This window comes from Thunnus albacares, chromosome 24 (assembly GCF_914725855.1).
Source record: "Thunnus albacares chromosome 24, fThuAlb1.1, whole genome shotgun sequence".
NCBI lineage: Eukaryota > Metazoa > Chordata > Actinopteri > Scombriformes > Scombridae > Thunnus > Thunnus albacares.
Genome location: NC_058129.1, coordinates 2,603,496 through 2,613,251, shown reverse-complemented (window position 1 = coordinate 2,613,251; position 9,756 = coordinate 2,603,496). Strand labels below are relative to the sequence as shown.

Here is a 9,756-nt window from a genome sequence, read left to right as displayed (position 1 = left end):
GAGAAACACCAGAGAGCGGGACTCCCGCGCACAGTTCTGCACAGACACGGAGGAAAACAAGAGAGAGGATCCCTACGTTAAGCGCGGCGGACGGGCGCTTGTGGAGAAAAGTGAAAAAGCTTACAGCACCTGGTATTCCCAGGCGGTCTCCCGTCCAAGTACTAACCAGGCCCGACCCTGCTTGGCTTCCGAGATCAGACGAGATCGGGCGTGTTCAGGGTGGTATGGCCGTAAGCTGTCCAAGGTACCACGCATGGGCCTCTTAGGGGTGGCGCTCGTCAGACGCGCCTCCAAGGCCCAGGCGGCAGCTGCGCCGGGAGCGTTCCCATCCATTCCTCCCTCGGAGAAACACCAGAGAGCGGGACTCCCGCGCACAGTTCTGCACAGACACGGAGGAAAACAAGAGAGAGGATCCCTACGTTAAGCGCGGCGGACGGGCGCTTGTGGAGAAAAGTGAAAAAGCTTACGGCACCTGGTATTCCCAGGCGGTCTCCCGTCCAAGTACTAACCAGGCCCGACCCTGCTTGGCTTCCGAGATCAGACGAGATCGGGCGTGTTCAGGGTGGTATGGCCGTAAGCTGTCCAAGGTACCACGCATGGGCCTCTTAGGGGTGGCGCTCGTCAGACGCGCCTCCAAGGCCCAGGCGGCAGCGTTCCCATCCGTTCCTCCCTCGGAGAAACACCAGAGAGCGGGACTCCCGCGCACAGTTCTGCACAGACACGGAGGAAAACAAGAGAGAGGATCCCTACGTTAGGCGCGGCGGACGGGCGCTTGTGGAGAAAAGTGAAAAAGCTTACAGCACCTGGTATTCCCAGGCGGTCTCCCGTCCAAGTACTAACCAGGCCCGACCCTGCTTGGCTTCCGAGATCAGACGAGATCGGGCGTGTTCAGGGTGGTATGGCCGTAAGCTGTCCAAGGTACCACGCATGGGCCTCTTAGGGGTGGCGCTCGTCAGACGCGCCTCCAAGGCCCAGGCGGCAGCGTTCCCATCCGTTCCTCCCTCGGAGAAACACCAGAGAGCGGGACTCCCGCGCACAGTTCTGCACAGACACGGAGGAAAACAAGAGAGAGGATCCCTACGTTAAGCGCGGCGGACGGGCGCTTGTGGAGAAAAGTGAAAAAGCTTACAGCACCTGGTATTCCCAGGCGGTCTCCCGTCCAAGTACTAACCAGGCCCGACCCTGCTTGGCTTCCGAGATCAGACGAGATCGGGCGTGTTCAGGGTGGTATGGCCGTAAGCTGTCCAAGGTACCACGCATGGGCCTCTTAGGGGTGGCGCTCGTCAGACGCGCCTCCAAGGCCCAGGCGGCAGCGTTCCCATCCGTTCCTCCCTCGGAGAAACACCAGAGAGCGGGACTCCCGCGCACAGTTCTGCACAGACACGGAGGAAAACAAGAGAGAGGATCCCTACGTTAAGCGCGGCGGACGGGCGCTTGTGGAGAAAAGTGAAAAAGCTTACGGCACCTGGTATTCCCAGGCGGTCTCCCGTCCAAGTACTAACCAGGCCCGACCCTGCTTGGCTTCCGAGATCAGACGAGATCGGGCGTGTTCAGGGTGGTATGGCCGTAAGCTGTCCAAGGTACCACGCATGGGCCTCTTAGGGGTGGCGCTCGTCAGACGCGCCTCCAAGGCCCAGGCGGCAGCGTTCCCATCCGTTCCTCCCTCGGAGAAACACCAGAGAGCGGGACTCCCGCGCACAGTTCTGCACAGACACGGAGGAAAACAAGAGAGAGGATCCCTACGTTAGGCGCGGCGGACGGGCGCTTGTGGAGAAAAGTGAAAAAGCTTACAGCACCTGGTATTCCCAGGCGGTCTCCCGTCCAAGTACTAACCAGGCCCGACCCTGCTTGGCTTCCGAGATCAGACGAGATCGGGCGTGTTCAGGGTGGTATGGCCGTAAGCTGTCCAAGGTACCACGCATGGGCCTCTTAGGGGTGGCGCTCGTCAGACGCGCCTCCAAGGCCCAGGCGGCAGCGTTCCCATCCGTTCCTCCCTCGGAGAAACACCAGAGAGCGGGACTCCCACGCACAGTTCTGCACAGACACGGAGGAAAACAAGAGAGAGGATCCCTACGTTAAGCGCGGCGGACGGGCGCTTGTGGAGAAAAGTGAAAAAGCTTACAGCACCTGGTATTCCCAGGCGGTCTCCCGTCCAAGTACTAACCAGGCCCGACCCTGCTTGGCTTCCGAGATCAGACGAAATCGGGCGTGTTCAGGGTGGTATGGCCGTAAGCTGTCCAAGGTACCACGCATGGGCCTCTTAGGGGTGGCGCTCGTCAGACGCGCCTCCAAGGCCCAGGCGGCAGCGTTCCCATCCGTTCCTCCCTCGGAGAAACACCAGAGAGCGGGACTCCCGCGCACAGTTCTGCACAGACACGGAGGAAAACAAGAGAGAGGATCCCTACGTTAAGCGCGGCGGACGGGCGCTTGTGGAGAAAAGTGAAAAAGCTTACAGCACCTGGTATTCCCAGGCGGTCTCCCGTCCAAGTACTAACCAGGCCCGACCCTGCTTGGCTTCCGAGATCAGACGAGATCGGGCGTGTTCAGGGTGGTATGGCCGTAAGCTGTCCAAGGTACCACGCATGGGCCTCTTAGGGGTGGCGCTCGTCAGACGCGCCTCCAAGGCCCAGGCGGCAGCTGCGCCGGGAGCGTTCCCATCCGTTCCTCCCTCGGAGAAACACCAGAGAGCGGGACTCCCGCGCACAGTTCTGCACAGACACGGAGGAAAACAAGAGAGAGGATCCCTACGTTAAGCGCGGCGGACGGGCGCTTGTGGAGAAAAGTGAAAAAGCTTACAGCACCTGGTATTCCCAGGCGGTCTCCCGTCCAAGTACTAACCAGGCCCGACCCTGCTTGGCTTCCGAGATCAGACGAGATCGGGCGTGTTCAGGGTGGTATGGCCGTAAGCTGTCCAAGGTACCACGCATGGGCCTCTTAGGGGTGGCGCTCGTCAGACGCGCCTCCAAGGCCCAGGCGGCAGCGTTCCCATCCGTTCCTCCCTCGGAGAAACACCAGAGAGCGGGACTCCCGCGCACAGTTCTGCACAGACACGGAGGAAAACAAGAGAGAGGATCCCTACGTTAAGCGCGGCGGACGGGCGCTTGTGGAGAAAAGTGAAAAAGCTTACAGCACCTGGTATTCCCAGGCGGTCTCCCGTCCAAGTACTAACCAGGCCCGACCCTGCTTGGCTTCCGAGATCAGACGAGATCGGGCGTGTTCAGGGTGGTATGGCCGTAAGCTGTCCAAGGTACCACGCATGGGCCTCTTAGGGGTGGCGCTCGTCAGACGCGCCTCCAAGGCCCAGGCGGCAGCTGCGCCGGGAGCGTTCCCATCCGTTCCTCCCTCGGAGAAACACCAGAGAGCGGGACTCCCGCGCACAGTTCTGCACAGACACGGAGGAAAACAAGAGAGAGGATCCCTACGTTAAGCGCGGCGGACGGGCGCTTGTGGAGAAAAGTGAAAAAGCTTACAGCACCTGGTATTCCCAGGCGGTCTCCCGTCCAAGTACTAACCAGGCCCGACCCTGCTTGGCTTCCGAGATCAGACGAGATCGGGCGTGTTCAGGGTGGTATGGCCGTAAGCTGTCCAAGGTACCACGCATGGGCCTCTTAGGGGTGGCGCTCGTCAGACGCGCCTCCAAGGCCCAGGCGGCAGCGTTCCCATCCGTTCCTCCCTCGGAGAAACACCAGAGAGCGGGACTCCCGCGCACAGTTCTGCACAGACACGGAGGAAAACAAGAGAGAGGATCCCTACGTTAAGCGCGGCGGACGGGCGCTTGTGGAGAAAAGTGAAAAAGCTTACGGCACCTGGTATTCCCAGGCGGTCTCCCGTCCAAGTACTAACCAGGCCCGACCCTGCTTGGCTTCCGAGATCAGACGAGATCGGGCGTGTTCAGGGTGGTATGGCCGTAAGCTGTCCAAGGTACCACGCATGGGCCTCTTAGGGGTGGCGCTCGTCAGACGCGCCTCCAAGGCCCAGGCGGCAGCGTTCCCATCCGTTCCTCCCTCGGAGAAACACCAGAGAGCGGGACTCCCGCGCACAGTTCTGCACAGACACGGAGGAAAACAAGAGAGAGGATCCCTACGTTAGGCGCGGCGGACGGGCGCTTGTGGAGAAAAGTGAAAAAGCTTACAGCACCTGGTATTCCCAGGCGGTCTCCCGTCCAAGTACTAACCAGGCCCGACCCTGCTTGGCTTCCGAGATCAGACGAGATCGGGCGTGTTCAGGGTGGTATGGCCGTAAGCTGTCCAAGGTACCACGCATGGGCCTCTTAGGGGTGGCGCTCGTCAGACGCGCCTCCAAGGCCCAGGCGGCAGCGTTCCCATCCGTTCCTCCCTCGGAGAAACACCAGAGAGCGGGACTCCCGCGCACAGTTCTGCACAGACACGGAGGAAAACAAGAGAGAGGATCCCTACGTTAAGCGCGGCGGACGGGCGCTTGTGGAGAAAAGTGAAAAAGCTTACAGCACCTGGTATTCCCAGGCGGTCTCCCGTCCAAGTACTAACCAGGCCCGACCCTGCTTGGCTTCCGAGATCAGACGAGATCGGGCGTGTTCAGGGTGGTATGGCCGTAAGCTGTCCAAGGTACCACGCATGGGCCTCTTAGGGGTGGCGCTCGTCAGACGCGCCTCCAAGGCCCAGGCGGCAGCGTTCCCATCCGTTCCTCCCTCGGAGAAACACCAGAGAGCGGGACTCCCGCGCACAGTTCTGCACAGACACGGAGGAAAACAAGAGAGAGGATCCCTACGTTAAGCGCGGCGGACGGGCGCTTGTGGAGAAAAGTGAAAAAGCTTACAGCACCTGGTATTCCCAGGCGGTCTCCCGTCCAAGTACTAACCAGGCCCGACCCTGCTTGGCTTCCGAGATCAGACGAGATCGGGCGTGTTCAGGGTGGTATGGCCGTAAGCTGTCCAAGGTACCACGCATGGGCCTCTTAGGGGTGGCGCTCGTCAGACGCGCCTCCAAGGCCCAGGCGGCAGCTGCGCCGGGAGCGTTCCCATCCGTTCCTCCCTCGGAGAAACACCAGAGAGCGGGACTCCCGCGCACAGTTCTGCACAGACACGGAGGAAAACAAGAGAGAGGATCCCTACGTTAAGCGCGGCGGACGGGCGCTTGTGGAGAAAAGTGAAAAAGCTTACAGCACCTGGTATTCCCAGGCGGTCTCCCGTCCAAGTACTAACCAGGCCCGACCCTGCTTGGCTTCCGAGATCAGACGAGATCGGGCGAGTTCAGGGTGGTATGGCCGTAAGCTGTCCAAGGTACCACGCATGGGCCTCTTAGGGGTGGCGCTCGTCAGACGCGCCTCCAAGGCCCAGGCGGCAGCGTTCCCATCCGTTCCTCCCTCGGAGAAACACCAGAGAGCGGGACTCCCGCGCACAGTTCTGCACAGACACGGAGGAAAACAAGAGAGAGGATCCCTACGTTAAGCGCGGCGGACGGGCGCTTGTGGAGAAAAGTGAAAAAGCTTACAGCACCTGGTATTCCCAGGCGGTCTCCCGTCCAAGTACTAACCAGGCCCGACCCTGCTTGGCTTCCGAGATCAGACGAGATCGGGCGTGTTCAGGGTGGTATGGCCGTAAGCTGTCCAAGGTACCACGCATGGGCCTCTTAGGGGTGGCGCTCGTCAGACGCGCCTCCAAGGCCCAGGCGGCAGCTGCGCCGGGAGCGTTCCCATCCGTTCCTCCCTCGGAGAAACACCAGAGAGCGGGACTCCCGCGCACAGTTCTGCACAGACACGGAGGAAAACAAGAGAGAGGATCCCTACGTTAAGCGCGGCGGACGGGCGCTTGTGGAGAAAAGTGAAAAAGCTTACAGCACCTGGTATTCCCAGGCGGTCTCCCGTCCAAGTACTAACCAGGCCCGACCCTGCTTGGCTTCCGAGATCAGACGAGATCGGGCGTGTTCAGGGTGGTATGGCCGTAAGCTGTCCAAGGTACCACGCATGGGCCTCTTAGGGGTGGCGCTCGTCAGACGCGCCTCCAAGGCCCAGGCGGCAGCGTTCCCATCCGTTCCTCCCTGGGAGAAACACCAGAGAGCGGGACTCCCGCGCACAGTTCTGCACAGACACGGAGGAAAACAAGAGAGAGGATCCCTACGTTAAGCGCGGCGGACGGGCGCTTGTGGAGAAAAGTGAAAAAGCTTACAGCACCTGGTATTCCCAGTCGGTCTCCCGTCCAAGTACTAACCAGGCCCGACCCTGCTTGGCTTCCGAGATCAGACGAGATCGGGCGTGTTCAGGGTGGTATGGCCGTAAGCTGTCCAAGGTACCACGCATGGGCCTCTTAGGGGTGGCGCTCGTCAGACGCGCCTCCAAGGCCCAGGCGGCAGCGTTCCCATCCGTTCCTCCCTCGGAGAAACACCAGAGAGCGGGACTCCCGCGCACAGTTCTGCACAGACACGGAGGAAAACAAGAGAGAGGATCCCTACGTTAAGCGCGGCGGACGGGCGCTTGTGGAGAAAAGTGAAAAAGCTTACAGCACCTGGTATTCCCAGGCGGTCTCCCGTCCAAGTACTAACCAGGCCCGACCCTGCTTGGCTTCCGAGATCAGACGTGTTCAGGGTGGTATGGCCGTAAGCTGTCCAAGGTACCACGCATGGGCCTCTTAGGGGTGGCGCTCGTCAGACGCGCCTCCAAGGCCCAGGCGGCAGCGTTCCCATCCGTTCCTCCCTCGGAGAAACACCAGAGAGCGGGACTCCCGCGCACAGTTCTGCACAGACACGGAGGAAAACAAGAGAGAGGATCCCTACGTTAAGCGCGGCGGACGGGCGCTTGTGGAGAAAAGTGAAAAAGCTTACAGCACCTGGTATTCCCAGGCGGTCTCCCGTCCAAGTACTAACCAGGCCCGACCCTGCTTGGCTTCCGAGATCAGACGAGATCGGGCGTGTTCAGGGTGGTATGGCCGTAAGCTGTCCAAGGTACCACGCATGGGCCTCTTAGGGGTGGCGCTCGTCAGACGCGCCTCCAAGGCCCAGGCGGCAGCTGCGCCGGGAGCGTTCCCATCCGTTCCTCCCTCGGAGAAACACCAGAGAGCGGGACTCCCGCGCACAGTTCTGCACAGACACGGAGGAAAACAAGAGAGAGGATCCCTACGTTAGGCGCGGCGGACGGGCGCTTGTGGAGAAAAGTGAAAAAGCTTACAGCACCTGGTATTCCCAGGCGGTCTCCCGTCCAAGTACTAACCAGGCCCGATCCTGCTTGGCTTCCGAGATCAGACGAGATCGGGCGTGTTCAGGGTGGTATGGCCGTAAGCTGTCCAAGGTACCACGCATGGGCCTCTTAGGGGTGGCGCTCGTCAGACGCGCCTCCAAGGCCCAGGCGGCAGCTGCGCCGGGAGCGTTCCCATCCGTTCCTCCCTCGGAGAAACACCAGAGAGCGGGACTCCCGCGCACAGTTCTGCACAGACACGGAGGAAAACAAGAGAGAGGATCCCTACGTTAAGCGCGGCGGACGGGCGCTTGTGGAGAAAAGTGAAAAAGCTTACAGCACCTGGTATTCCCAGGCGGTCTCCCGTCCAAGTACTAACCAGGCCCGACCCTGCTTGGCTTCCGAGATCAGACGAGATCGGGCGTGTTCAGGGTGGTATGGCCGTAAGCTGTCCAAGGTACCACGCATGGGCCTCTTAGGGGTGGCGCTCGTCAGACGCGCCTCCAAGGCCCAGGCGGCAGCTGCGCCGGGAGCGTTCCCATCCGTTCCTCCCTCGGAGAAACACCAGAGAGCGGGACTCCCGCGCACAGTTCTGCACAGACACGGAGGAAAACAAGAGAGAGGATCCCTACGTTAGGCGCGGCGGACGGGCGCTTGTGGAGAAAAGTGAAAAAGCTTACAGCACCTGGTATTCCCAGGCGGTCTCCCGTCCAAGTACTAACCAGGCCCGACCCTGCTTGGCTTCCGAGATCAGACGAGATCGGGCGTGTTCAGGGTGGTATGGCCGTAAGCTGTCCAAGGTACCACGCATGGGCCTCTTAGGGGTGGCGCTCGTCAGACGCGCCTCCAAGGCCCAGGCGGCAGCTGCGCCGGGAGCGTTCCCATCCGTTCCTCCCTCGGAGAAACACCAGAGAGCGGGACTCCCGCGCACAGTTCTGCACAGACACGGAGGAAAACAAGAGAGAGGATCCCTACGTTAAGCGCGGCGGACGGGCACTTGTGGAGAAAAGTGAAAAAGCTTACAGCACCTGGTATTCCCAGGCGGTCTCCCGTCCAAGTACTAACCAGGCCCGACCCTGCTTGGCTTCCGAGATCAGACGAGATCGGGCGTGTTCAGGGTGGTATGGCCGTAAGCTGTCCAAGGTACCACGCATGGGCCTCTTAGGGGTGGCGCTCGTCAGACGCGCCTCCAAGGCCCAGGCGGCAGCGTTCCCATCCGTTCCTCCCTCGGAGAAACACCAGAGAGCGGGACTCCCGCGCACAGTTCTGCACAGACACGGAGGAAAACAAGAGAGAGGATCCCTACGTTAAGCGCGGCGGACGGGCGCTTGTGGAGAAAAGTGAAAAAGCTTACAGCACCTGGTATTCCCAGTCGGTCTCCCGTCCAAGTACTAACCAGGCCCGACCCTGCTTGGCTTCCGAGATCAGACGAGATCGGGCGTGTTCAGGGTGGTATGGCCGTAAGCTGTCCAAGGTACCACGCATGGGCCTCTTAGGGGTGGCGCTCGTCAGACGCGCCTCCAAGGCCCAGGCGGCAGCGTTCCCATCCGTTCCTCCCTCGGAGAAACACCAGAGAGCGGGACTCCCGCGCACAGTTCTGCACAGACACGGAGGAAAACAAGAGAGAGGATCCCTACGTTAAGCGCGGCGGACGGGCGCTTGTGGAGAAAAGTGAAAAAGCTTACAGCACCTGGTATTCCCAGGCGGTCTCCCGTCCAAGTACTAACCAGGCCCGACCCTGCTTGGCTTCCGAGATCAGACGAGATCGGGCGTGTTCAGGGTGGTATGGCCGTAAGCTGTCCAAGGTACCACGCATGGGCCTCTTAGGGGTGGCGCTCGTCAGACGCGCCTCCAAGGCCCAGGCGGCAGCTGCGCCGGGAGCGTTCCCATCCGTTCCTCCCTCGGAGAAACACCAGAGAGCGGGACTCCCGCGCACAGTTCTGCACAGACACGGAGGAAAACAAGAGAGAGGATCCCTACGTTAAGCGCGGCGGACGGGCGCTTGTGGAGAAAAGTGAAAAAGCTTACAGCACCTGGTATTCCCAGGCGGTCTCCCGTCCAAGTACTAACCAGGCCCGACCCTGCTTGGCTTCCGAGATCAGACGAGATCGGGCGTGTTCAGGGTGGTAGGGCCGTAAGCTGTCCAAGGTACCACGCATGGGCCTCTTAGGGGTGGCGCTCGTCAGACGCGCCTCCAAGGCCCAGGCGGCAGCGTTCCCATCCGTTCCTCCCTCGGAGAAACACCAGAGAGCGGGACTCCCGCGCACAGTTCTGCACAGACACGGAGGAAAACAAGAGAGAGGATCCCTACGTTAAGCGCGGCGGACGGGCGCTTGTGGAGAAAAGTGAAAAAGCTTACAGCACCTGGTATTCCCAGGCGGTCTCCCGTCCAAGTACTAACCAGGCCCGACCCTGCTTGGCTTCCGAGATCAGACGAGATCGGGCGTGTTCAGGGTGGTATGGCCGTAAGCTGTCCAAGGTACCACGCATGGGCCTCTTAGGGGTGGCGCTCGTCAGACGCGCCTCCAAGGCCCAGGCGGCAGCTGCGCCGGGAGCGTTCCCATCCGTTCCTCCCTCGGAGAAACACCAGAGAGCGGGACTCCCGCGCACAGT

General features: G+C 61.0%; 28 non-coding genes and 1 pseudogene across 28 annotated transcripts; all 29 read right to left on the bottom strand.

Annotated features, from left to right (window-relative positions):
- Window positions 1-117: 117 nt before the first annotated feature.
- On the bottom strand, window positions 118-236 carry LOC122976810. The gene has a single exon (XR_006401069.1). It is a non-coding gene; the product is annotated as a 5S ribosomal RNA (ribosomal RNA).
- A 224-nt stretch (window positions 237-460) lies between these two features.
- LOC122976874 lies at window positions 461-579 on the bottom strand. Its single transcript, XR_006401131.1, has one exon. It is a non-coding gene; the product is annotated as a 5S ribosomal RNA (ribosomal RNA).
- A 212-nt stretch (window positions 580-791) lies between these two features.
- Window positions 792-910, bottom strand: LOC122976809. Its single transcript, XR_006401068.1, has one exon. It is a non-coding gene; the product is annotated as a 5S ribosomal RNA (ribosomal RNA).
- A 212-nt stretch (window positions 911-1,122) lies between these two features.
- Window positions 1,123-1,241, bottom strand: LOC122976808. The gene has a single exon (XR_006401067.1). It is a non-coding gene; the product is annotated as a 5S ribosomal RNA (ribosomal RNA).
- A 212-nt stretch (window positions 1,242-1,453) lies between these two features.
- On the bottom strand, window positions 1,454-1,572 carry LOC122976862. Its single transcript, XR_006401120.1, has one exon. It is a non-coding gene; the product is annotated as a 5S ribosomal RNA (ribosomal RNA).
- A 212-nt stretch (window positions 1,573-1,784) lies between these two features.
- Window positions 1,785-1,903, bottom strand: LOC122976807. The gene has a single exon (XR_006401066.1). It is a non-coding gene; the product is annotated as a 5S ribosomal RNA (ribosomal RNA).
- A 212-nt stretch (window positions 1,904-2,115) lies between these two features.
- Window positions 2,116-2,234, bottom strand: LOC122977897. The gene has a single exon (XR_006402111.1). It is a non-coding gene; the product is annotated as a 5S ribosomal RNA (ribosomal RNA).
- Window positions 2,235-2,446: 212 nt separating this feature from the next.
- LOC122976806 lies at window positions 2,447-2,565 on the bottom strand. The gene has a single exon (XR_006401064.1). It is a non-coding gene; the product is annotated as a 5S ribosomal RNA (ribosomal RNA).
- Window positions 2,566-2,789: 224 nt separating this feature from the next.
- Window positions 2,790-2,908, bottom strand: LOC122976805. Its single transcript, XR_006401063.1, has one exon. It is a non-coding gene; the product is annotated as a 5S ribosomal RNA (ribosomal RNA).
- Window positions 2,909-3,120: 212 nt separating this feature from the next.
- LOC122976803 lies at window positions 3,121-3,239 on the bottom strand. Its single transcript, XR_006401061.1, has one exon. It is a non-coding gene; the product is annotated as a 5S ribosomal RNA (ribosomal RNA).
- Window positions 3,240-3,463: 224 nt separating this feature from the next.
- Window positions 3,464-3,582, bottom strand: LOC122976802. Its single transcript, XR_006401060.1, has one exon. It is a non-coding gene; the product is annotated as a 5S ribosomal RNA (ribosomal RNA).
- Window positions 3,583-3,794: 212 nt separating this feature from the next.
- On the bottom strand, window positions 3,795-3,913 carry LOC122976849. Its single transcript, XR_006401107.1, has one exon. It is a non-coding gene; the product is annotated as a 5S ribosomal RNA (ribosomal RNA).
- Window positions 3,914-4,125: 212 nt separating this feature from the next.
- Window positions 4,126-4,244, bottom strand: LOC122976801. The gene has a single exon (XR_006401059.1). It is a non-coding gene; the product is annotated as a 5S ribosomal RNA (ribosomal RNA).
- A 212-nt stretch (window positions 4,245-4,456) lies between these two features.
- LOC122976800 lies at window positions 4,457-4,575 on the bottom strand. The gene has a single exon (XR_006401058.1). It is a non-coding gene; the product is annotated as a 5S ribosomal RNA (ribosomal RNA).
- Window positions 4,576-4,787: 212 nt separating this feature from the next.
- LOC122976799 lies at window positions 4,788-4,906 on the bottom strand. Its single transcript, XR_006401057.1, has one exon. It is a non-coding gene; the product is annotated as a 5S ribosomal RNA (ribosomal RNA).
- Window positions 4,907-5,130: 224 nt separating this feature from the next.
- On the bottom strand, window positions 5,131-5,249 carry LOC122977828. Its single transcript, XR_006402043.1, has one exon. It is a non-coding gene; the product is annotated as a 5S ribosomal RNA (ribosomal RNA).
- A 212-nt stretch (window positions 5,250-5,461) lies between these two features.
- Window positions 5,462-5,580, bottom strand: LOC122978575. Its single transcript, XR_006402728.1, has one exon. It is a non-coding gene; the product is annotated as a 5S ribosomal RNA (ribosomal RNA).
- Window positions 5,581-5,804: 224 nt separating this feature from the next.
- LOC122978574 lies at window positions 5,805-5,923 on the bottom strand. Its single transcript, XR_006402727.1, has one exon. It is a non-coding gene; the product is annotated as a 5S ribosomal RNA (ribosomal RNA).
- Window positions 5,924-6,135: 212 nt separating this feature from the next.
- LOC122977871 lies at window positions 6,136-6,254 on the bottom strand. Its single transcript, XR_006402085.1, has one exon. It is a non-coding gene; the product is annotated as a 5S ribosomal RNA (ribosomal RNA).
- Window positions 6,255-6,466: 212 nt separating this feature from the next.
- On the bottom strand, window positions 6,467-6,575 carry LOC122978172 (annotated as a pseudogene).
- A 212-nt stretch (window positions 6,576-6,787) lies between these two features.
- LOC122978573 lies at window positions 6,788-6,906 on the bottom strand. The gene has a single exon (XR_006402726.1). It is a non-coding gene; the product is annotated as a 5S ribosomal RNA (ribosomal RNA).
- A 224-nt stretch (window positions 6,907-7,130) lies between these two features.
- On the bottom strand, window positions 7,131-7,249 carry LOC122977997. The gene has a single exon (XR_006402208.1). It is a non-coding gene; the product is annotated as a 5S ribosomal RNA (ribosomal RNA).
- Window positions 7,250-7,473: 224 nt separating this feature from the next.
- On the bottom strand, window positions 7,474-7,592 carry LOC122978572. Its single transcript, XR_006402725.1, has one exon. It is a non-coding gene; the product is annotated as a 5S ribosomal RNA (ribosomal RNA).
- A 224-nt stretch (window positions 7,593-7,816) lies between these two features.
- Window positions 7,817-7,935, bottom strand: LOC122978571. The gene has a single exon (XR_006402724.1). It is a non-coding gene; the product is annotated as a 5S ribosomal RNA (ribosomal RNA).
- Window positions 7,936-8,159: 224 nt separating this feature from the next.
- On the bottom strand, window positions 8,160-8,278 carry LOC122978569. The gene has a single exon (XR_006402722.1). It is a non-coding gene; the product is annotated as a 5S ribosomal RNA (ribosomal RNA).
- Window positions 8,279-8,490: 212 nt separating this feature from the next.
- On the bottom strand, window positions 8,491-8,609 carry LOC122977870. Its single transcript, XR_006402084.1, has one exon. It is a non-coding gene; the product is annotated as a 5S ribosomal RNA (ribosomal RNA).
- Window positions 8,610-8,821: 212 nt separating this feature from the next.
- On the bottom strand, window positions 8,822-8,940 carry LOC122978568. The gene has a single exon (XR_006402721.1). It is a non-coding gene; the product is annotated as a 5S ribosomal RNA (ribosomal RNA).
- Window positions 8,941-9,164: 224 nt separating this feature from the next.
- LOC122977935 lies at window positions 9,165-9,283 on the bottom strand. The gene has a single exon (XR_006402149.1). It is a non-coding gene; the product is annotated as a 5S ribosomal RNA (ribosomal RNA).
- Window positions 9,284-9,495: 212 nt separating this feature from the next.
- Window positions 9,496-9,614, bottom strand: LOC122978567. The gene has a single exon (XR_006402720.1). It is a non-coding gene; the product is annotated as a 5S ribosomal RNA (ribosomal RNA).
- Window positions 9,615-9,756: the final 142 nt, after the last annotated feature.